At 44.0% G+C, this 25,621-nt stretch overlaps 1 protein-coding gene and 1 non-coding gene across 7 annotated transcripts in view; one reads left to right on the top strand and one right to left on the bottom strand.

Annotated features, from left to right (window-relative positions):
* Positions 1–8,376: 8,376 nt before the first annotated feature.
* Positions 8,377–25,621, top strand: part of TNRC6C (trinucleotide repeat containing adaptor 6C) — a 115,292-nt gene continuing 98,047 nt past the window's right edge. For all 6 annotated transcript variants that reach the window (XR_009731465.1, XM_061392680.1, XM_061392679.1 and 3 more), the window contains exon 1: positions 8,377–8,458. The gene's annotated coding sequence lies outside the window, so the exon portion shown is untranslated. The remainder of the gene's footprint in view (positions 8,459–25,621) is intronic.
* LOC133233165 (U6atac minor spliceosomal RNA) lies at positions 14,406–14,531 on the bottom strand. Its single transcript, XR_009731640.1, has one exon. It is a non-coding gene; the product is annotated as a U6atac minor spliceosomal RNA (small nuclear RNA).

Here is a 25,621-nt window from a genome sequence, read left to right as displayed (position 1 = left end):
TCTTTCCATATTTTCTGCATTTTTTTTCCACAAAGAGCCTGTATTATTTTATAGTTGGAAAGAAGAAAATAAACAAAAATAAACAAATAAGCGGTTGCTATGATGAGAAAATAGGGTGAGAACATCATTATCTAGCTTCCCTGTTTTTCCAGGATCACAGTAAACCCGTGGTCTGAAAACTGGCAGCTGGGAACCCTGCCCAGGCTACAGGAGATGAATACCCACAACCTCTTAGCTGACTCCAGATAGCATCACACACCAAATTTAGAGGTTTGGCAACCTCTGGATTTCACCAGGTTGGGCTCCCTTCCCCCACTTCTGGCTAGACACACACACACATATACCACACACACACACCACACACCAGAATCTACACATTTTTGTGTGTGGCGTTCACCATGGGTGGCACTCCAGCAAGAAACAGGTTTGCAGTACTCAGCACAGTCTTTTTACAAGAAGACGGACTCTCTGCAGATGCTGGAGTCCCAATCTTGTGCAGCTCCCAGAGTCCCTGACCCTTGAAGCTTCACTGTGGATGAAGCAGATTTCAGCGATAATTTCCAGAGTCAGGCTTTCCAACACACAGGTGATGTCCCAGGGGAGACTTTGAGAGTCAACAATAGCACACCTCCCCGAGCTTCCTGCCCTGGTTTAAGAGCTGGACCGTTCCCTAAGAGGAGGGGAGCACCCTCACAACACAGGAGACGGCACACACAGTGACCTGCCCTCACTCTTACTGTATCATCAATTGATCGAAAACCGTGCTTTGGGCAGCTGCAACAGCTTGTGAGTTCTCTCTGGCTTTCCTCTTCTAATTATTCATCCTGTTGATTTTAACAGCAGCTGAGGTCAGACTTGTTTCCATTACCCAAACTGTCAAGGGAACTCTGCTTTTGTTCTCCAAACTGGCTTCCCTGCCTTTACATTCATGGAACGCTAAGCACAGAGTGCCAATCCCTGCCTTGTTCCCCTGGTACTCACCTGCTCTGCAGTGTCATCTCTGGATGTTGGCTCCCCTGCCACCCACGGGCAGAGGGAAACCAGTAAATGCCCGGAACAGAAAACCATTTCATTCAAACAACAAATGTTTATTGAGCACTTGTTATGTGGCACGCACTGGGGGTACAGCCGTGAACCAGTTGACATGGTGTGGAAATGGCTGGACACTTAATTAACGCCCCACAGGAAACCAATGGGAATCCAGCCCCAACATCAGAGCAGAGCAGACATCTGAACTCGCGGCCGCACCACTGGGATAACAAAGTGGGACAAGAGCTTGGTTGAAATGGGGTTGAGACTCCGTTGGGTTGATTTTACAACAGACTGAATGTGGTTGGTGATGCATTTACTCAAATATTACTAAAGATGAATTGTCATCTCAGTGTTGACTGACCCTCCTCCGACCCTCCTATTCCTGCCCCTGGGACCACCCTTCTATCAATCGCCCAGCTCATCATCTGAGTCACTTTGACTCCTGCGCTCCACACCCCCAATCTCCTGCACTCTAATTAGTGGCCAAGTTCATATCTCTCTCCAAAATGCCTTCAGTTCTTTCAGCATGGACACCACCCTACTTATCTCTGCATGCTTGATGTCTGTCTCTTCCTCCTTCCACAGGCAGGTAGTAAGCACCTGCAGTGAGCCACGTACTGTGTGGGTGCTGGGACAAAGTAGTGAGTCAAAAAAGCAAGCACTCTCTGCCATCATGGAAAGTGCTGTCTAGCGAAGACAAGCATTAACTAGAATACATGAGTGGATGAATGAATGAATGAATGAGTGATGGCTTGGACTGTCGTGCTTCCCACTATGACCCATGCTACAGTGGTCCTGCCTGCATAACCAGCCCCTGGTATAGCTTTGCTCATATTCCCTGCCTAAAACCTTCAGTAGCTCACCAACACACACTAATCAAGTTCTAATTCCCCAGTCTGGTAGCTCTCCATGCTGTCATATCTTTCCAGCTTGATTTCCTTCTAACCTTTTAAGATAACCTGTGTACTACTTGAACAATTGCTATGTTAGTTCTGTTTTTTTTTTTTTTTACTCACTAAGTCGTGTCCAGCTCTTTTGTGACTCCATGGACTGTGGCCCGCCAGGCTCCTCCGCCGAAGAATTGATGCTTTTGAACTGTAGTGTTGGAGAAGACTCTTGAGAGTCCCTTGGACTGCAAGGAGATCCAACCAGTCCATCCTAAAGGAGATCAGTCCTTGGTGTTTTTTGGTAGGACTGATGCTGAAGCTGAAACTCCAATACTTTGGCCACCTGATGTGGAGAGCTGACTCTTTGGAAAAGACCTTAATGCTGGGAAACATTGAGGGCAGGAGGAGAAGGGGATGACAGAGGATAAGATGGCTGGATGGCATCACGGACTCAATGGACATGGGTTTGGGTAGACTCCGGGAGTTGGTGATGGACAGGGAGGCCTGGCGTGCTGTGGTTCATGGGGTCACAAAGAATTGGACACGACTGAGTGACTGAACTGAACTGAAGTTGTGTCCAACTCTTTTGTGACTCCATGGACTGTGGCCTGCCAGGCTCCTGTGTCCATGGGATTTCTCAGGCAAGGATACTGGAGTGGGTGGCCATTTCCTTCTCCAAGGGATCTTCCCAACCCACGGATCAAACCCATGTCTCTTGTGTTTCCTGCACTGCAGGCAGATTCTTTACCACTGAGCCACCAGGGAAGCCCGTGGCAGGGAGTAGGATGGGGTGGGGACACAGTTCAACCATGTGCTTACCCCTCCTGTTCTCTCTCCAGCCTGCTGCCCCCGGCTCCCCACCACCTCTGCTGATGACAAAATGACCTCAAGGTTGCCCAGTTTGGTAGACGCTTCCTGTCCTTACCATGTGGGCCTCGCTGCCACACCATTGACGACCCATTCCCCTCCTGGTGTCTTCAGTTGCACAGGATTCCGAAGCCTGGGTAGTCCCTTCTCAAACTCCTTTAGGGCTCTTCTCCTCCTCCTCAGTGTCGCTCAGGCTCAGCACTCAACCTTCTTATCTTGCCTCCTAACCAACACCCCCAGCTAATCATCTATGCCCTGCCTTCAACATCCACCACTATGCAGACCACCCCAGAAAGATTTCTCCAGCCCAGACATTTCTCCTCATTTGCAGATCTGACCATGCCACTAGCTGGCCCCAGTGCCTCCAGTGCCAAATGGACCCAACCAGACTTACCCCTTGTTTCCCAGATCCCACCTCTATCTATCAGTCCCTAAGTCCCACAGAGTCTCCTGGAGTTAAAATGATCTTTCAGGGATTTCACTGGTGGTCCAGTGGTTAAAGAATCTGCCTTCCAATGCAGGGGCGTGGGTTTGACCCCTTGTCGGGGAACTAAGATCCCATGTCCCAGGGGGCAACTAAGCCCATGTGCCACAACCAGAGAAAAGCCCTGGCACCACAACAAAGACCCAGTGCAAACTAATTAACGAATTCAATTCTGTCTCAAAGGGATCCTTTTTGTTTGCCCTCTAGGGTCACTCTAGCTCCTTCCACAGTTTCTCATCTCCCCGCTGTGTGACTTTGCCATCAACCTCTGCCTCCTCTTCCCTGTCTTATCCTTCTTCTCCCTATCATGTACAATGTTCCTGAAGAGATCTCTAGGACAGCCAGGTATAATAAGGTTTAGAAGCACTCAAAGGCCTTCAGGAAAAAATCCTAATCCCTCAGTGTGACGTGAGCTGCTCCTTATGATCTGGCCTTTGCTCACCTCTCCCACTTTCCCTTCCATGTGAGCTGTCTTGACTCTTCTGACACTTTGCAGCCCCCTGACCAAGCGAATGTGCTCTCTTCAATCTCCTTTCTCCTGGCTGTTCCCTGTGTCTTCAGTGCTCATCCATTAGCTCTTGACCATTGCAGCCATCTAACTGTGGCTCCCCTTGCATCCTTCAAGACCTCAGGGTGGTCTTTCTGAGCACTCCAGAATGACCTGGATCTCCCTTCCTGCCCTCTTCAGCACCATGTATGTACTGTAATCATAAGTCAAGGCTTTCAGCTCTAAATCCCCAGCACCCAGTCCACCACCTGGCACATAACACAGGTTCAGTCATCGTTCAACGAGAATCTCTAACTCAGGGAGGAGTACAAAGGAGAAGCGTGAGGCCCAGGAAACTGTCTAAGGTCAAACAGCCAGTATCAGTGGCACTGAGGTTCAGCCTGGCTCACATCTTAAGATTTTTGTCTCCACTCCAGTATTTTCCTCAGTTAAAGTGGGAGGATGATTGCACCAGAACCACTCAGAGAGCTGGTTAAATATGCAACTTCACAGGTCTCACCTTAGACCCAGATGAGTCTGTGTTTAAACAAGCTACTGTGGTGATTCTTATGAACAGAGTTTGAGAACCAACACCCCATCCTCTCTGCCCTGTCTGAAAGGCTTTAAGTTCATCACATTTTTTTTTGGCTGTGCCATGTGGCACGTGGGATCTTAGTTCTCCTACCAGGGACTGAAACAGCACCAGAAGCATGGAGTCTTAGACACAGGACCACCGGGGAAGTCCCATTCATCACATTTTCTATGGCCAAGTAGGCAGCTATCTGCTTGGTGACAAGCAGTCCTGCTTCCTTACATTTTCACTGAAAGCGATCATTTGTTGGAGTCTTGAAGATTTTCCCTTTCAGAGTCCACTGTTGGGATTCAAATTCTACTTGCAGACTCAGTGGAGGTAGAAGGAGGGAAGGAGGGGCTCCAGGAGGAAGTAAAGCAATCTTGTGTGGTCAGAAGTAGCTGGGAGTGGAAGGGAAGCAAGTATCACAGGCAAATAGGACCCTGAGAAAAGGTGCGTCCTTTATGATTAGTTTTTTATTCTCAAATTTTAGCAGTCATCAAAATCACCTGGAGGGCTTATTAAGCTGCAGATACCTATGGGACTTCCCTGGTGGTCCAGGGGTTAAGAATCTGCCTTGCAATGCTGGTTTGATCCCTGGCTGGGAACTAAGATCCCTTGTGCCTCGGGGCAACTAAGCCTGCTTGTCACTACTAGAGAGAAGCCCCGTGTACTGCAACAATCCCACATGCTGCAACTAAGACCCGACGGAGCCATACATAAATAAATATATATTTTAAAAAGATGTAGAGAAAAAAAAAATAATAAATAAATAAAAAGATGTAGATACCTCGATGCCCCCCAAGGTTCTGATTCGGTAGACCTGGCAATGGGGTTCAAGAAATTGCATTTCTAACAAGCTCCCAGGTGATGCCAATGCTGCTGGTCCAGGAAGCACACTTTGGGAACTGCTGAACTAATTCACCCAGGTGGCTCAAGTGGTAAAGAATCTGCCTGCCAATGCAAGAGACACAGGTTTGATCCCTGGGTCAGGAAGATCCCCTTGAGAAGGAAATGGCAACCCATTCCAGTATTCTTGCCTGGAGAATTCCATGGACAGAGGAACCTGGCAGGCTACAGTCCATGGAGTTGCAGAGTCGACCATGACTGAGTATGTATGTATGTATGTACATACGAGCTAATTCAACCTTTATGACCCATGCAATCATTTATTCTGTAATATCCATGGAGATGAGGATGTGATCACCCTGATTTCTGCTTAAACCAGATACAGATCTTGTTACATTTCAAGCTAGAGTTTCTATGGACAACACTTATGATTTTTCTTTGAATGGAATGGAAATTCATTTCCAAACCTTCCACACACTTATCCCAGGCGTGCCTCTTATATTCTCACAGATGCGTCCAGCTAGGTCTTCTCCACCTGTCCTTAACAACTTGACTTTTTAACTTAAGAGCGGCACTAAATATTTAATCTTTTTACATGTAATTCTATGGGGGGTTGCCCATTTTTATAGATTGCAACCGATATCTTAGTCATGAGGTGGTAGTGGCAGGGCTGATAAAGGGATGACAGACCCCAAATATGCACTGACTCATTTTACAACTTTGCCTGGGGGTTGCTCAGACTTTATTCAGCCCAAATAGCCCCTGAGAAATGACACTGCAATCTCTACACTCATGGCTATCATCTACCACAATGTTCCTGGATCAGTCCTAATTTTGAGAATTCTATTGTTACAGACCCACATGAGTCTAATTTTGGGGTCAGAAACTATGATCAAGTAAGTGTGGCCTTTTCTCCAGGTGTTTATAGTGTAACGAGAGGACAATTATTTTGTGTGGTTTAGCTGATTGAGGGGGACAGTAAAAAGAAGATGGAGAAAAGTTGAGAGGTTACAATCAGAAATTCAACATCAGGGGTAAAAATTAAATCATTCAATTTTGGTTCAGTTTTCCAAAAGAGGTTCTGCTTATTGCAATGATGGGTTCACCGAGCTATCTGAATTCCTCACTGATTTAGCAATCTTAGTGGATGCCAACTATTTTGAAGATATTATTTTGCGCTCCCTCCTGGAGCGTGTGATACCTTTATCTTTGAGAACTACAAAGGATGAAGGTTTCTCCGGAAGTCAAGAACAAAATTAACGTAAATAAAACGCTGAATGGAAAAGGCAGAAGTCTCTATATCAACTCGGGCTGACATCAGAGTCTTCTAAGTGATGTGGGTTTTCAGCAGGGGAAGTACCCAGTACAGACATTTGAAGACGATTTTAGAGCGCGGTTTGTGACTCTGACTACCGGGGAGCTTAAAATATGGCAGTAAGAAGAAAGGAGTGCGCCTAGCTCACGGGACCCCGAAGGGAAAGGAGAGCGGGGAATTTGTTGTCTCTTTCATCCACGGACGTTTCAAAGCAAGACTCTTGCGGTAACAAAATTGCACTGCGAAAGTAGCGTGTCATTATCTGCTCTTCAAGATGGGGACACGTAGACAGGGAATGGCCTCCAACACGAACAACTTTCAAGTAGCACCGCGGAGCCTCCACTGCACAAAGCGGAAAGCTGGCCTGCTTCCACCACGCTTCATGAAAATGGAGAGAAATATTGGTTTCAATATTTTCTCGTGACTTGAACCGAAAGTTAAAAGGTGACTTTTAAATTGCACATCGCTCCTGATCTTACCCACGATTAATGACTAGAGTGTATGGGAAGAGCGGCGGAATGGAGGACCGCTACCGGGTGCAGAGAGCCGGGAAGGAACCTTGGGGTGCGGGAGCCGGAGCGTCCGGGATTCGGCCCAACAGCAGTTTGCCCGGTGGGGGCAGAATACTCGCGCTCCCGGGAAGGGGATGTCTCCCGGGGGCGGTTACACAGCGAGGCTTGTTTGGCTCGCAGCAGGGCGCTCCCGGGGGAGCGGTTGTGCAGTGGAGGACGCCTGGGAGGCGCGCAGCGAGCAGGATGCTCCCTGGCCCAGGCCGGCGCGTGTACGTGTGTGTGCACGGTACAGGGCGTGTGCACGGCGCGGGCGGGACGCGCGCCAGTGCGGCCGCCGAGCTCGGCTGCAATACAAGGCCAGCGCCGCCGAGTGAAAATACCGCGCAAAACCCTGGCTAGAGAGCCGCGGGGGGCCGGCTGGGGGAACCCAGCGGACGCGCACGGCCGGGCCCTCACCTCACGGCTGAGCGTTCTAATGCGAAGTTGCAGCACCCTCAGACGAGGAAGGAAGCTGCGTGAGTTTCCACGCACCCCAAGAAGACCGCGAGCCCCAGGGACTCGCACGCGCCCGCGCCCGACGACACGGAGCGCGTACCCGCTCGTACCCTGGCGCGCTCCCCGCGCGGTCTGTGGAAAGACAGCTCGGGCGGGTATTAAGGGGAGGGGGAGGAGGGGGTGTGGTTTGGCTGGAACTAGCCAATGGGCCGGGGAGGGGCGCGCGGGGGCGGAGCTCATGTTCAGAGCGCCGATTGGCCAGTTGGCCCTCCGGTATGCAGATACGGTGGAGTCACGTGCCAGGGGCCGGGACGACTTCCTGTTGGAGGCCAAGGCGGGGCGGGGAAGGGGGCGCGAGCGCCCCGTCTGGCTGAAGCGGGGGGAGGGGGGTTCTTGTCAGTTAGAGCAACAAGATGGCCGCGGTGGCAGCTCCGCACCTCAGCGCGACGGCCCCGGGAGCCGCAGCCGCCGCCGCCGGCCCCGCTGCCCCGCAGCCCTGAGCGTCGCCCCGGCCGCCCCCACCGCCGCTGACAGGGCTGTCCCCGCGCCCGCCGCGCTCCTGCCGCCGCCGCCGCCGCCGCGGGCCCGCCCGAGCCGGAGGCGGAGGGAGCGGAGCCGGCCGAGCGCAGAGCGCCGAGCTCAGCCGCCGCCACCTCGGATCGCGGGCCGCGCCGGAGCCGCCGTCCCGCCTGCGGGCGCGAGGAGGAGGGCGCGTCGCGGCGTCGCCGGGGCCGGACCTGGACCCGCCGGGACGCGCCGCCGCCCACCCGCCCGCGCCGCCGCCGCCGCCGCCCGCGCCGGGACTTGAGCCCGCGGCGCCGGCGCTGAGCGGGCCCCCACCGCCCGAGCGCCCCGCAGGCCCCGGGGCGGCCGTCGGAGTGTTCTTTGCCGCCGCCGCCAGGGCCGCGCCGCCGGATCCCCTCCGAGGAGCCGCCGCCGCCGCCGGGGACGGAGCCCAGGTGAGCGCGGGCCGGGCCTCCGAGTCGCCGCAGCCGGCGGAGCTGTTGGCGTCGCCTTTGTTCGGCCGGGCCCGGAGCGCGAGGGGTCGCCGCGGGTCCCGGCGGGAAGGATGCGCAGCGCGGGGCGGCGGGAGGAACTGCTGGCTGCGCGGGGCCCGGGTGCGGGCGCGCGCAGGGCGAGAGGCTCGCGGTGCCCGGTGCGATCCGCAAGGCAATTGCGTGTGTGGTGTGCGTAAAACGATGCTTTGGTGGAATTGGTTCTCCGGGAGCAGTCACCCGCGCGGGTTTTGCATTTCTGATGGCATGCACGAACCCGGGCGTTTTCGGTGTGGGGCCTCTCCCGCCGTTGTTTCGGAGTGGGGGGCTCAGAGCAAGCGCGGGCGTGCTTCTGCTAGCATGGAGGGGCCCCTCGGCCTCCCGCGGATCTGGAATCAGGTGGGCTGCTCGCGGCGCTGCAGGCTGCGGGGCGATGCGCACGAGGGACGGGAGCCGAACCGCAGCTGCCCGTCTCTGGGAGCGCGGAACCGGAGCGCCTCGGGGGCCACCTCCACTCGTGCGTCGCCTCGTCTGCACCTTTTTCTCGTGGATGAGATTCGTTAATAGATTCGTATCTGTTAAATGTGCAGATGTGGATCCAAGGGTTCCCTGCGCGTTAACTCGGTGGAGAATCTTTCGCTTGCAGGTTACACGCAGTTTTGGGAATCTCACGGAAGATGCAGGATTGCTGCCTCCACGTCGCGGGGCGGGGGCGGAGGAGCCGCAGATCCCGGCCGCACCTCTAGCGGTGTTGGGCGCTCGACTGTCTCAGGGATTCAGCGAAATGAGTGCAACTGTCTCGAACCTCTACCTAAACCTCCATTTGAGTGGTCTGCTCGGCTATATTTAGGCATGAACTGCAGATTCTGAACTCAAAATGGTGCTCTGCAGATGTCCAACTTAAGCGTATTTAAGGAGTTAGTTGCAAGTTGGAGGCGTCTGGCTGGTTTAATCCATTGTGTTGCTGAGGTTCATGTTTTCTCCTGAATCCGGTGTTCACCGCGGTGTCCTGCGGTGTAGGTGGTCAGTTAGATGATGGCTGTGTAGAGACTGCTACGTCTCTGAGTGTAATTTGACCCCGCAGGAGGCTTATTTTATGCAAGTTATTTCCTACATTTAGAATTGAGTAACTATGGGGATGAGTTGAGACACTGGAAATGTGGGTTGAGTGATCTTAGAAGACAGCGGTGGCCAGTTTGGAATGTGTAGGGGGTGCAGCCATTCTGTGCATGGACTCCATACTTCCTTCAATAGTATGTGAAAGAATAAAGGATAAAACTTAGCTCCAGACCAGATGAACTTGGTTGGCAGAGGGCAACTTGAAGAAATTTATTCCAGAATCACGGAAGTGGTGAAGGTCTTTGAACACCTTTCAGTGTGGCACACCTAAGGATGCTTTGTTGGGAGAAGTGATGCAAAATGAGGTTTTAAGAACTAGCCCAGTTATATTATCCGAATTAATTTTATTACTGGTGTTTAAACAGATGATAATTGTCTGATTAGTTATTACTTTGTTCACCGATACTGAAAGAGTTTTCTCCTACAGAAAGTTTTTAATATTTGTGTTTTCATAAGAATAGACGTTTTAGAATCTTTTTGTCTTTCTCACGTTGGATCAATAGAAATTGATAGCCCAGAAAGTGGTGATAGTAAAAGTATTGTTTCAGTTAAATTATACTTATGGTGATGTAGAATAATTTCTAAAAGCTAGCACTAGTATTGTGTTAAGAAGTAGAAAGGATACGAGTCCCAGATATATATGTGTGTGTGTATTCATGTATGTATATGTTCAGACCTGATGTTATTATGTGGGTCTACTTTGAAAAGCCCTCTTCTTATCTTTCATACTTATTGTTCAAATCAAAGACCTTATGGTCTTGTACATCTGATTTACTATTAAGATGTGAAGTTAAATAAAAGTTGATACTGAGGCTATAATAAGACTTAATCCTAACTATTTCGTCCTGGTTCTAGCATTGAAATACTTTAGTAGTAACTTGGGTTACAGGTAAGTGTTGATTTTAGGTTTTCCTCCTTGCAGTGTTTATTGTTGTTGCTGTTTGTCAAGTGGCATATGTTGTAACACTTTGACAAAGATTATTTTGTAACAGGTTTATGTTTATACTTAGTTGGCTTAGGAGTTTTGGAACAAATGGTTGCCTGAGAGTGCTGATTATAAGGGAAAGTAGAGCGAACTGTTTCATTTGACTCCCAGTGATTAAAATATAACTGAACCATGGGTAGGGGGGATATAGGAAACTTTAAATTACAGTATTTCTCACCTCCTCCACCTTTTTGTTAAACAGCCGGCTTTACTGAGATAAATGTGTGCTTTTCCAAATGCTGTCATCTGGCTCACTTCCAAAACCATGCTGGAGGAGGAGGAGGTCAGGGCTGGAGGGGGTGGGGGGGCAGCCTTTTTCCTTAGTGAAGAGAGCTTTCAGTTGGAAAGAAATGGAAGATAAAAATTCCTACAGTACTAGCTGAGAATGGGTGTTTGCATTACTTCCCAAACTCCAAATGGGGGTGATAAGGTCCTGAATGTAAATTTACTATTGGTTGACTCAAGAATGTGATGCTAATTTTAAATCTAAAAGAGAAAGAGATTACTAGGGAAAGTCTATTTCTCTGTTATTTGATTTGAGCATATAGAATGTCTATGACATCATATAACTTCTTTAACAACTTAATATTTAGAGAATTAGAGCCATTTTAAAGACTATTTTATGGTTTATTTTTTTAACCTTCCCTGGTAGGAATTAGATCCATGAGATTGTATGCATATGTTTTCAGTAATATTTACCTCTGAGTCCGGGTTTATTGTGTAAGGATGATATCTGAGAAGATTTTATAAGAAAGAAAATAGATTGGCTGTGGAGTCTGAGGCTGTTCTATATATCGGAATAGCATATGAGTTAATTAAAATTTGGGGATGGAGTAAGCAAAGATTACTTAGAGCAACCGAAGCCTGTGTGGAAAGCATGAGAAACACAGAGGTGACAAGGGGCAGGTTTATAAAAGGCCTTGGAAGATGGTAAGCTCCGGGAGCAGGAGCTGGGGCCCTGAGCAGGCAGTGCCTGGAAGGTTATAAGGGGAAGAACCAGGGAACTTTGTTTCTGTTTGTTTTGCTTTTCTTTTTCTTTGACTGAAACTGTTTTGGCTTCTTACTCCTGATTTTGAGACAGTTAAATGGGTTTTTACCTTTTATCCAGCTTTATTTCAGAGGGTCTTCTGATTTTTTGATGTAAGGAAATCTTTTTGAAAAGTATTGGTACCATGGTTTATTTTGTCTGATAACTGGCTTCATAGTGAAGGTGACTAGATATTATTTGCCTGATTAAGACAGTTAACATCTCAATAACTTTGAGTAATGTCATATAACTTTGAAGATGTCATATATTTGAGTAAAGCAAGAAGAATATCAAATGAGAACCAGCAACCAGCTTTTTTTTTTAGGACACTTTGCAGATTTTCTTGCTTTAAGCCAGTTTAATCATGACTAGTTATATTTTTACAAATTAGCTTTATCATTTTTAAAATTTTTGTTAGAGTATACTTGATTTACAGTGTTGTGTTAGTTTCTGCTATACAGCAAAGTGAATCAGTTGTGTGTGTGAGTGTGTCTGTGTGTGTATATGTATATATATATCCACTCTTTTAGATTCTGTTCTCATATAGGTTATTACAGAGTATTGAGTTGAGCAAATTAGCTTTTAAATGTGCACTCATAAGGAGAGTATTCTTTACTTTGCAAAATAATATACAATAAGCTTTCTTTAAGATGTACTCAATCATAAACATTTAAAGAACCAGGTAACTTATACACAGCTCTCTTCAGGAATATAATTACTTAAAAATTTAAAGGTTACTTGTTATCGGAAATAACTATAAAATCTTATGTAGAGATTGTATGTGTGACATTCAAACAAAAAAATGTGTAATTCTTGCCCAGTGAACTTGTTTGAACAACTTGATTAATCCTGTAGCTTTTCTGTTGTACAAATTATGTATTGGAACTGTAACTTAAAATTTAATGAAAAATGAAATATGAATTTTTCACTTCTCCAATGGGGACATGAGAAAGATGCACGTGAAAAGCACGGTGACAATTCAGACCCTTTGTGCCATTTTTGGAGTTTAAAAGTGAATTCTCTTCTTGGCTACAGATGCTTTCAGTGAGTGAAGAAGCTATTGCAGGGATGGTGAGCTGTTTGTTAAGAATGCATTCTTCCTCTGCAGCCCTCAGAAGCCTATAGGGCTGTGTGCAGAGCTAGACAATCTGGGCATCCAGCCATAAAACGGCCCTGCTGCCGCGCAGATAGCGGTTCGCACCCTCCTGAGCCCTCCATGGCTGCAGACCACAACAGAAGGAATGGCCTTGGGAAAGCCGCGCTCACTGCTGTTTTGAACTCTTAATATTCTGTGTGGCTCTCTGAGTTCCAGCCCCGCCTTGGGACTTTGGTTTTCTAAGATGTAGTAATGGTTAAGGGTGGGCAAGAATACAGCTTCTGAAATCAGTCTCTTCTAGGCCAGTGGATTTTAACATTTGCTGTGGGAAATGAGCAGCGGGTTGTCCGTCCCAGGGTCTCCCTCTCCTTGTTTACCTCCTTGTCACGGTACTTCTTTCCTGCTGGGGAACGACCTGCCCAAAGACACATCGGATTGCTGGGCCCTGCACACAGGGCCCAGAGGAGGGAGTCCCATGGAGTCAGTCCTCCAGAGAAGAGAACCTGTGGGCTAGATTGGTCCCTTGTGGCTCAGACCCCACTCTAGTTCCTCATAAACCATTTTTGACACAAAACTTTAAAAACAACTTTTGTACAAAAATATGAAAATGGAAGAGTACACAGACATGTCAGCTCATCTTTGTTGCAAAGTTAGGGCATTTTCTGTGAACATCATCTATTTGTATAAATGCACATGATCCCCTGTGATCCCCTAGAATACAAACACCTGGACAGTTCTTTTTTTTCCCTTTAATCTAAAGACCTTCTCTGTTTTCCTTCTTTAGAATGTTTTAGAAATTATTACACTTATATCCTTGTGATGTCCTACCTCTGAAGGCCTGAAATGCAAACCTACAGTTTCACAACATCAAGTCAAACTGTTTTCAGTAGCTGATAACCCCTGCCTGTGGCTGAGTCTCTTACTGATGGGCAGGCTGGCTAGTGTCGGAGTTCATGTCGGGAGTGTGTGTGCTGCTGGATGCATTTTATGTGTACAGTCAAGCTTATTAAGGATAAGATTTCTCACAACAAAAATCAGTTGCTTGGGTTGAGCCTAAAGGCATAGTTTATTTTTTATTACCGAAGATAATTTCTCTTTAATTTTTCTTTTAATAAATTGATAATTTAAGATAGCCCCCAGGAATTAAAGTTAAGGTCTGAAACAAGCAAATGGCAGCAGAAGCAAAACTTACCACCTCCCCAGCCTTTGCTGCTGTGAACACATGTTAACATCAGGAATGGGAGGGGAAGTGGGATTACTCCTTTGATTACCTTGTGTCTTCTCACACTGTGTATGTCCTGCAGAGGGGGAGGGGAAAGAGTGTGTAGGAAGGGAATTCATAACAATAGGCTTCCCTCTTCTGGAGGCTGATGTTTTAAATGAGGTTTTGAGGGTAGGTGAGGGAAACAAGTGAAGGCTGTGTGGAAGCAAATACATTGGAGTCACTGAGGACGGTGGAGAAGTGTCTGTGTGTGTGTGTGTGTGTGTGTGTGTGTGTGTGTGTGTTGGGGGCTTAGGAAGCATCCTCTCAGGTAGCCAGGTCTCAGTGTTAAAATAATCTTCACATAGATCCACCTAACATTTGAGCATTTGCTCTGGGATAGTGTGCCAAGGATGTGACATTACTATCTTGTTTAATCCTCATAACCCTCACAGAAGATGGTTGCTTTATTTATTTATTTATTTTTTACAGTGGTTAGATGCCACGAAGTAGGTGGCAATGCCTTAACCGTATGCGTGTTGTCAGGCCCGAGAGCCTCTTCCATCCTTGTCAAGGGGAGTGCTAACCTTCTCTCCTTTCATACAACACGGTTGCTTTAATTAAATTCTGTTTTTCAGAGGAGGAAAGGAGGACGGAGAAGAAAGTAAAAGATCCTGCAGCTTGTAGAAAGTGCAGCCAGAATTTACACTCAGACAGTCCACTTCACAGCCCTCATACATGGATAAATAGCTTGGATTATTTGAATAACTTTTTAGTTAGTCTCTCTCCTCTGGTCTGTGTCCCACCAATACATTTTGTGTTTACTCATTCCTCAGTAGCAGCTTGTAAGGTAACTACTGTTATTGTGTTCATTTTCTAGATTGGGAAGCTGAGGCTGATGGAAGTTGAATAATTTGCCCCAAGTCAGGGCCTTGATAATGTGTCTGGATTCTCTGATGCCAAAGTTAGAACTGCTTTCTAAAGCCCAAGCCTGCTCATGTCAGTCCCTCCTTTACTCCACAAAAATTTAATACCTTCTCTATTCAGTGGCCACAGTGAAGACTGACCTCTCACTGCCCTCCCTGAGGTGTCCTTAGTGATGGAGACAGGCACCAAACAAGTAAAAACAACAAAGCGAAAAACTAAGATAGCAATTAAATGCGTGAAGCTTCCTGAGTTCACAGCAGTCCATCGTGGCGTGTAATTACGTAGCCGTGTTCTGCATCTCCTTTGGTGAAGCTGCACGTTAGCACATGGAATGATGAGAGAAGTCCAGCAGCAGAAGGAATTTTTATCTTCCTTAGCCTTGTCAGCCTTCCCCACTCACATGACCACCGAACATTGTTTTCCCTTCAGTACCACCGTATAGTGTCATTCAGTGAGAGGGACTTGGGGATGCAGAAGGAGAGTGCCCAGGTACTCGGAAGAGGGAGGGAACACGTGGGTCACAGTGGTCAGGCAGGACGTCACTTGAAGCGGGCCCTGAAAGACTGGTAGCATTTGGATGGATGGAAGGGATATTCTACAAGGAGACAGATGGGCAAGTCATGTTTGGGGACCATTTCGGCAAGCACCTGACCATAGCAGCTGGAGCCCAGTGTTTTTATTGAGTAAGTGAACCCTGAGACCTAGCTGTAAGTGGAGGTTGTATGTTGACTTTGAAGTTTAGAAGGGGCTGTATGGGTAGCATCTCCATTCTTTGGCTGGTTAGGAGCTTTTGGTGGTTGTTGATGGGCATGCCATTGAACCAAATGGTAGATTTGAAAATTGCATCAAGCAGGTGGTTGGAGGGGAGATTGGAAGCATGAAAACCATGGCTGTTGTGGTTGTCTGTGGAAGGTGATGCGAGCTTAGACAAGCATAATGGTAGGGTCAAACTGAAAAGGTGTTAGAAAGAGTCAGCAGGACAAAACAATACCAAATGATTGGTGTGGGGCTGTTGGAAAGAATTCTAAGAGGTCAGACACAGAAGGCTCACTGCTCTTCCTGGGATGTTTGAGAGAGGCCTTAAATTAAGTAAATAAAGAAGCTAATGGTAAAACTGTTTGATTTAATACATAACAGTGAGTCCTTTTAAAATGCTTATTGGAGAAAGCACATAATATAGCAGTTTTAGGAGAGTTTATCGTTTGAGGTTCTGGTATAGAGATTTGACTCACAAGCATAAATCCCAGTATGTAATGAGCCATGTAATAATAGGGTTCTGCTGTTAATTATGGTGAGTACTCTCAACGAAATCGAATTTTCTTAGTACCACCCCCGAAAAAATATCCTAACTCAGACTTTATATAACCGTCCCAGATACACTGTAAACTTTGTAGATATGGGATATTGACCGAAAAAAGAGAGAAAACAAATCTTCAGTATTTCCAGAAAATCTTAGTCATCCTCAGTGCACCGTGTTGTCTGTGGGAGCCTATAGGGATGGGCAGTTACCTTTTCAGGTCTCTGGGCGCTGCCCGCCAAATTCTAAAGATTAATATGTGATATTTCTTATGGACATTTGAACTTTAGGTATAGTTCCTGGTTTGCCTTTCACAGATAAGGTGACTATCATTAGATATTAGCCATTGGAAAAATGAGTATTAAAATTAATAGGATCATTCTGGCCAATCCACAACGTCTGGTTAGCATATATTAGATGTATTTTTCTGTTCTCCTCTAGGGGGACTCTGGAAGTCAGATCGAATTTTAGAAGGATATTGAAAATTCTTTTTCTTGAAATTAGTTTATGTTGACTTATAATTTAAGTACTCCTTTAACACAGTTATTAAATATGGCTATTTAATTAGCTTGCACACATGCCTTCTATTTAACCTCTGATGGCAGAATTTTGGTTATGTAGATCTCATGGCCTAAGAAAATGGGATTTTCTCTTGTGGTCTTTCAACTAAATCTCAAATTAGTGAACATTAATTTCAGAATTCAGCCTTTAGGATTTCTCAAGTTTTTCTTGCTTTTTATTGGTACTTGTCTTTCCCATAACACACCCCTCCTCTTTTTTTTTCATTTGTTCTTTTCATGTTTTTAGGGTTTGTGTTTTTTAGTATTTTCTCGCCTGAAGCTTTGCATCTCAGAGATGGCAGTGAAGGTCTCTCGTGAGACAATAGGATGAGCAGTGTGCTTTCATTTCGATCTATTGTTGTTTTGCTAAGCCTGTTTGCTCTGAGGATATAAACTCACAAGTGGAGAAAGGATTCCAGACTTCATAATAGCTATAGTTTTTTGAGTGCTTATCATATGCCAAGTTCAGGCACTTAATTTATTACCTAATTTATTCGCATCAGCAGATGAGGAAACCAGGGCACCTTGGAGAGGGCACGGCTCCCTGATTGCTGTGACCATGCTGTTTAGTTGTTCCCCTCATTCAGATGGACACGGTGATTTTTATTACCTTTGAAGATCTTCACTTCAGTCGCTCAGTCATGTCCGACTCTCTGAGACCCCATGGACTGCAGCACACCAGGCTTCCCAATTCTCCAAGAGGTCTTTGGGCCCCAATTTTGATGTGTGGCATTTGGTCTGTTTTAATTTTAAAAATCCATCACATGTTAACATAAATTGCCTGTGTCTAATGGGATCATAGCCCCAAATAGAATCATTTTGGGCTCTAAAAGTATATTGAAAGAAAAGCAACTTTGATGTGCTTATGAGAAATGTTATTTCTGTTTGAAAAACCTGATAGTAAATTCTCTTTTCTCCCTGAATTCTAACTCTGACATCCAGAATGTGGCTGAGGCAGGAGCATGTCGGCAAGACAAATGCAGGTCTCATGAAATCTCATGGATTACTTCTTTTCTGCCAGAGCAGCAGGTTTTTCTTAAAGCATTGTTTGAAAATTAACATTACTGAAAATTTTAAGCCTACTTAAAGGGTGATAGTTTTGATTCAGATTATTAAAAGTGAGACGACATTTTTATAAAAATCTGTGTCACCTTGCTACTAGAGTGCTTTAGTTATTAATAGGGTAAGCTAGCAGTAAGCTGCCTTTGATATATATGAGCAGCATGTGATAACTGTCTTTCCTAATACTTCCTATTGAATCTCATGTTTCAGTTGGAAAGCAGTTTCCTCATTTGACCCATTTTTCTTCTCTATTGTGTCTTTCTTCTGGTTCTTCAACACAGAATGTTTGAAGGAATGTTGCAAACCGTTACAGACTTAGAACGTGAAGAGATTCATATGCCTGCTTTGGAGTACGCGTATTCTCTTTTGTTGTTTTATCTGGTTCGCTGGTTGGAGGGAGAACAGTTTTGCTTCCTTACTTTCATGTCACAGTGTTCAGAAGAGATACATACGAAATGGCTGAGAATGGCAGAGAAGCGTATGGGTAAAGATCTTCTCTTGTAACATGGATAATTTAATGATATTATAATTTTAGCAAACATATATGTAGTAAGCCTGGCTTAATAATATATCTATATTGTAACATGTCTGTTTGGAGACCTGAGTCTCTTGATATCATTATCTTGTTGTTAATGCCACCATTAGTCACAGGTATGACTTGTTATCATGTGATAACATTTGTTTCACACCCATGGCTTTATAGAAGCTTGAATTGACTTCTGTGCTTGCCAGATCAAATTCTTAATGTCCTAACATACCTAACACCTGTCTCCTTCATGAAACCATCTGTGAGTTCACTGTGTAAACTTTCTCCTTTCTGTCTAAACTCACGCCTTTGGTGACCTCATTCAGTCCTGTGGCTTTAAATACCATACAGACCCAGAAGACACCTCAGTTTTGTTTTGTAGCCTGGACTGCTCCCAGGACTCAGTATTTGCATATCTGGTTGCCTTCTCCATATCCTCACCCTACAGCGTCAGGACCGAGCTCCTGCTCTTGCTCACATGTCCACTCTGCCTGCACTCCTTCCTGTCTTACTTGAGAGAGTATTACATCCTTCCAATTACTCCAGTCTAAATCTTTGGAGTCCTTCTTGGCTCCATCTTTCTTTCCATGTACAGTAATGAGGGGGGTGGGGGGGGGTGCTTCCCTGGTGGCTCAGTGGTAAAGAATCTGCCTGCCAATGCAGGAGACACAGGTTTGATCCCTGGTCCAGGAAGATCCTCTGGAGAAGGAAATGGCATCCCACTCCAGTATTCTTGTCTGGAGAACCCTATGGACAGAGGAGCCTGGCAGGCAGGCTACAGTCCATGTGGTTGCAAAGAGTCGGATAGGACTTAGTGACTGAACAACAACAGTACATAGTGAATTAACAGGAGCTTTCTAAGTAATCCACGGGTCAAAGAAGAGATCACAAGAGAGAGTCAGAAAATACTTTGAACTGAATTTAAAACAGAAGACACAAGCTATCAAAATCCATGTGATGATGAGCAGCTAAGCTGTGCTAAGAAGGAATTGTATAGCTTTAAATGTCTGTATTAGAGGGCTCTCAAAGCAATAATTTCAACCTCTACTTTATGAATCCAGAAAGTGAAGAACAAAAACTAGGCCCATAGTGAACAAAAAGAAGGAGATAAAAATTAGAAGTCAGTGAAATAGAAACAGGAAAGATCAGTAAAACCAAGAGCTAGTTAATTGAAAATATCAACAGATTGAGAAACCTGTAGCTGGACTGACTGACCAAGAAAAAACAAAGAAGATACAAAGTACCAAAATCAAGAATGAAGAGAAGACTTAGTACTGATCTTACAAAACTTAGATTGATACTTTGTGCCAACAAAATTAGACACCTTAGGTGAAATGGACAGAATTCTAGAAATAGACAGATTGCCAAAACTGACTCAAGAATGAAAAGTCTGAATGGACATAGGACAAGAAAAGAAGCTGAATTAGTAATTAACAATCTTGCCACAAAGAAAAGCCCAGCTCATCTTGGCTTCATTGATAAATTCTGTCAGACATAAAAAGAACTAATCCAAAGCCTTCACAAACATTTCCAGAAAATAAAGGAGGAAGAAACACTTCCCAGCGGATTCTGAGGCCAGTATTGCCATGATACCAGAGCCAAAGACAGCATAAGAAAATAAAACTGCAGCCCAATATCTCTCATCATTGTAAACACAAAAATCTTTCTACTATTAGGAAGCCAAGTCCACCAGCAACATATAAAAAGGATTATGATCAAGTGGGATTTATCCTAAGATTGCAAGCTTGAATTAGCATTCTAAAATCCCTTGGTGTCATATACCATATTGGTAAAATCGAAGATAGAACCACGTGATCATCGCAATAGACACAGAAAAGGCATTGGATAGAATTCAGTTCCCATTCATGATCTTTAAAAATTAAAAAAAAAAACTTCTGAGCAAATAAGGTGTAGAAGGATAATTTCTTCAACTTAATAAATAGTGTATAAGAAAAATGAAAAAAATAAAAGGAACTAATTCATATTTGAGTATGAGCAACTATAAATGCCTTCTTCCTAAATGTGGGAGCAAGATTTGCTTCTATTCAACATTGTATTGGAGTTTCTAACCTGGGCAGGTTAAAAAATTGGTGGTGGTGGGTGAGGCGGGGAGCCAGGCATTTATATTGGAAAAGTGGAAGTGTTAGTTGCTCAGTCATGTCCAATTCTTGGTGACCCCATGGACTGTGGCCCACCAGACTCCTCTGTCCACAGACTTCTCCAGACAATACTGGAGTCAGGGAATCTTCCTGACCCAGGGATAGAACCTGGGTCTCCTGCATTGCAGGCAGATTCTTTCCCATCTGAGCCACCAGGGAAGCCCTTTATATTAGAAAAAAGAGAAGTAAAACTGTCCTTATCCACAGATGGTGTGATTCTGTATGTAGAAAACATATAGTAATCTGTACACACACAGGTACTAGAACTAGGAGACAAGTTCAGCAAGGTCACAGGATACAGATCAGTATATGAAAATCATTTGTATTTCTGTATACTAGTAAACTAGCAAATTTCATTTGAAAAAGAAATTAAGAAAACAGTTTCACTGTGGCATCAAAAAGAATTACATACTTGAGAATAAATTGAACAAAAAAGTGAAACACAAAAGACAACTGAGAGAAATTAAAGAAATAATTAAGAAATTAAAGAAATAAATAGTTTGTGTTCATGGATGGAAAGATGCAATGATGTTAATATAGCAGTTCTCCCTAAATTGATCTATAAATTCAATTCATATCACAGAAAACTTTTTTTCAGAAATTGACAAGCTGATTCTAAAATTATGTGAGAATGCAAAAGACGTAGAATAGCCAAACTCATTTTAACAAAACACAAAAGAAGGACTTAACGTCTCCAACTTAAGTTTATACAGGAGGACTTCCCTGTTGGTCCGCTGGTTAAGACTTCAGCATTTCCACTGCAGGGGGCACAGGTTCGATCCCTGGTCTTGGAACCAAGATCCCATGTACCATGTGGTGTAGCCGAAACAGACAGACAAAGAAGAATATGCTGTAAAGTGAAAGCAGTTAAGACAGTGTGATACTGGCACATGGGCAGACATATGGAGCAGAATTGAGTGTTAAGATATAAACCTTTGAACTGATTTTTGACAGAGGTACCAAGGCAGTTCAGTAGGGGAAAGGATAGTCTTTTGAATGAATGTTCTAGGACAGTTGGCTGTCCATATGCCAAAAAGAAAAAAGGTGATTTAGACCTCGCACCATACACAAAAATGAACTCAAAATGGATCATAGACTTAAATGTAAAAACGGAAACTATAAAACTGTTAGACAAAGCACAGAAGAAAATCCTAAAGACTTTTGGTTAGACAAAGAGTTCATAAATAAAACACCAAAAGCATGATTCAAGAAGAAATAAATTAATATATTGGATTTTAAGAAGAGTTTACTTTGGCTTAGAGGGTAAACCATCTGCCTGCAATGCAGGAGACCTGGGTTCGATCTCTGGGTTGGGAAGATCCCCTGGAGAAGGAAATGGCAACCCACTCCAGTATTCTTGCCTGGAAAATCCCGTGGACAGAGGAGCCTGGTAGGCTACAGTCCATGGGGCCGCAAAGAGTCAGAAACAACTGAGCGACTTCACTTTATTGGACTTTAAATTAAAAATACTGTGCTTCAAAAGATGTCATTATGAACATGAAAAGACAGTCCACAGACTAAAAGAAAATATTTGCAAATCAAATAGCTGAAAAAGCTTGTATTCAGAATGTATTAAAAAACAACTCTTGTAACTCATTAATAAGACAAAATACCGAGTTAAAAAACGGACAAGGATTTCAGTAGGCATTTCACCAAAAAAGATATACAAATAGCTAATAAGCACATAAGATGCTCAACATCATTAGATATAGAGGAAATGAAAATTACAACCATAGCCACTTCATGTCCGCTAGAAAGGCTGCAATCAAAAGGACAGACAATAACACGGGTGTGAAGCAATGGGGAGCCTCATCTGTTGATGGTGGGAATTGCTCGTTGCAGCAGCTTTGGAACAGTTTGGCAGTTTCTTAAAAAGTTGAACATAAATTTACTGTATAACCCAGTAGTTCCTTTCCTACATATCTACCCAGTACAGATAAAAGTGTATCTGCACTCAAAAGCATGAAGTTGTTTGTAATAACCAGGAGAGGAAGCAACCTATAAACAACCATCAACTTTTTGTAAATGCTTAAACAAATGTGGATGTCTATACAGTGGAGTGCTATTCAGCCACACAAAGAATGGAGGTGGGATACATGCTACAGTGTGGATGAATCTCAGAAACATTGTGTCAAATGAAAACAGCCAGATTTCATTATGTGATACTTCCAGAAAGGGCAGATCTGGAGGATCCAAAAGTATATTAGTTGTTGTCTGGGGCTAAGGGTGAGCATGGGGATTTGCATGAAGGATTTTTGGTGGGTAATAAAATCTTTGGAAAACTAGATTATGGTTATGGCTGTACAACTCTAAATTTACTGTGAATCAGTTTTTAAGTGAGAAGATGTTATTTTAAGGCTTCAATGCGTATTAAAATATATATACTTACTATCAGAATTTTCACCTTATTTTTTATTAAAATATGAGAATTGTTCTTTGTGTGTTTTGTTTTTGCTTGGTTTTATTTTGGGGTTATCTTACCATCGCTATTTAATGTTCTTTATAGTCAAGATGTTAATTGGATTAGTGACAAAAATATTATTAGCCATCATTATATCTTGTATATCTGTTGCATTCCATGAGTGAGTCTTAACTAATTGCAGCTGTTTAAAATTCACAGATCGTAGGGTTTATAAAAAATAAAACTGAGATCCAAAGAGGTGGTGTGCCTTCCATAAGATCAGACAGTCCTGAGTTCACACCCAAGGGTTGCCAAAGAAAACTAGCTTTATGTCTTTTGACATAGGAAAAGGAGCAAAGGAAAAGACAATTGATAAAAACAGACTAGTAAGCAAGCATTTAAAAACTTAATCTTGCCAGTGATCAAAGAAAAGCAAATTCGAGATACTAGAACTTTTTTAACATCTCCATCTGGCTAAGTTTAAATATAATCCAAAGGAGAATAAGAAAGGAAAATCTTCCACTCATGTGCTGCTAGTGAGGACGAGTACAGATGCCTACAGACAGTGAAGATGATAGTATGTATCAGAAGATTCAAATGCCTTAATACCCCTCGTGAGGGTATTTTTCTGGCATCTTTATTAAGGTGTCTCCCCCCCCCCCATATATTAAACTGTACAAATTTGAAGTTTACCCTTCAATAAAATTTTATATATGTATATACCTTTGAAACCACCCCTACGATCAAGGCAATGAGCCTATCTATTGATGTTAAGTTTTGAAGTCTGTTGGTAGGAGTGGTGGGAAGCAAAATTTAAAAACCATGTGACCACTGGAAAATGGTGATGGGGGAATGGGGATGACTTCTTATAGTTTTACCCATAAAGGTAGCTACTATACACAGCAGGTTTTGAAATGTTTGTCATTCTTGTAGGAAGGTAATTATCTCTTAAATATTATTTAATCAGTTATTTCCTTTGGGGGCTAAAATCTGTTTTTTTGAACATATAGAAAAGCACTGTGGTTAGGAGATATTGGGACATCATGCACAAGTAAAGTTTTAACAAGAGAAGTGGGAGTCAACATATGGTTGCCATCTTTTAGTCACGCCATGTAAGACATTCGAATAAAAACCACCAGCATCCGCTCTTATTACTTTGCAAAACAAAAGACATTCTCATGCAAAGAAGTAGAAAACAATCCTAGGGGAGAATCCTATAAATTAACTGAATGTGACTTTGTGAAAAATAGTCCTTATCCTTTTTTCTCTCTTTTTGTGGTATTACCTGGAGTTACCTTGGTTATGGGGTTGGTTTTACAGGTGTGCACATATATCAAATTTTATTGAATAGTTTGCTTTAAATATGTGCAGTTCATTCTTGTTAACTGATAACCAGCATTTGAGGACCACTGGTATAAGCATGGTCTTGGGAGTGTTAATTCTGGGATAGGTTTCTGGGAATGTCTCTTTATTAGCTCAGTGACTTAGGTTTGTTTTTTTTTTTCCCCCCAGCCTTGGCTCATCTGGAAGAAGTGGCTAGTAATGCTTACTTACAGTGTTACTATCCAGATTAAATAAAATAGTGTATAAATTTGACACATTATCTTCCCTATATTTAGCCTTGCAAAAATCTATTCCTCACTATCACACATTTGTGCTGTCATTTGTGTGAATGACAAATTCACACATTTGTGTGAATGGATATTACTGTAATTTCAAAGGAGTGATTCAACTCTAGAGGGTGGTATCGTTTTAACCCTATCACAGTAATCACTTCAGTGTGATTTGTAGGGTGTGTATGGGAAGGGTGGTTAATCCTGAAGAGATCTGTGGATGGCCTATAAAATCATTGCTTAAGCAAAAGGCATGGAATAGAGATTGAATTTGTGTTCTTTGTAGACTGTTAGGATTTGTTCTTCTGATGATCATATTGTCCATTTAACTCACTGTATTTCACACAGAGAAGCCCCATTCAGGGTTCCAGAAGTGCTTGTAACTCGGTCTCCTGTGGCATGTAGTTATCACAAGGTGGTAGAGCTTTGTTCAGGAAGATCAGATACCTAAGAAATAGACAGTCACTCGGTTACTTACAAAGCTTGGTTTTCATTTCCTTTTAGAGGTATGTTAAAGAGAGAAAGATGAGGAGGAGAGTGAGCAGTAATATCCTCTTTTCAGTTCCACTAATATCTTAGATTTGTAGTCTCCCGAAAATGTAGCTTTGGGTATTGAAAAGCAACTTCCTAACTAAAGAAGAGTAGATAGTTATGCCTGTGCGCTCAGTCATGTCCGACTTTGCGACCCCATGGACTGTAGCCTGCCAGGCTCCTCTGTCCATGAGATTTTTCCCAGCAAGAATACGGGAGCGGGTTGCTATTTCCTCCCCCAGGGGATCTTTCCAACTCCAGGATCGAACTTGTGTCTCCTGCATTGCAAGCAATGCTTTACAGCTGAGCCACTGGGGAAGCCCTTATTTATGCCTTGGTATTAATACAAAATTAAAAGATAGCTTCTTAGGTCAAAAAAGAAACTTTTGTTGAGCTTCAACCTCATGCTGAGACAAGAGTTTAACTTTTTAAGTGGTTACAGAACCCTCTAAGAAGCCAGAAAGTCAAATAGAATGAAGAAGAAATTTCAATTATGGAAGAATTTCTCTCCAGAAAGTTTCTTCTCTTCAACCATGTTAACAGAATTCTTTCTTGGGAATTCCCTAGTGGTCTGGTGGTTAGTAGTTGGTGCTTTCTCTGCCAGGGCCTTAGCGATTATCTTA

This window comes from Bos javanicus, chromosome 19, assembly GCF_032452875.1.
Source record: "Bos javanicus breed banteng chromosome 19, ARS-OSU_banteng_1.0, whole genome shotgun sequence".
Lineage (NCBI taxonomy): Eukaryota > Metazoa > Chordata > Mammalia > Artiodactyla > Bovidae > Bos > Bos javanicus.
The sequence above is the reverse complement of the archived record's forward strand: the minus strand, read 5'-3'. Positions and strand labels throughout refer to the sequence as shown.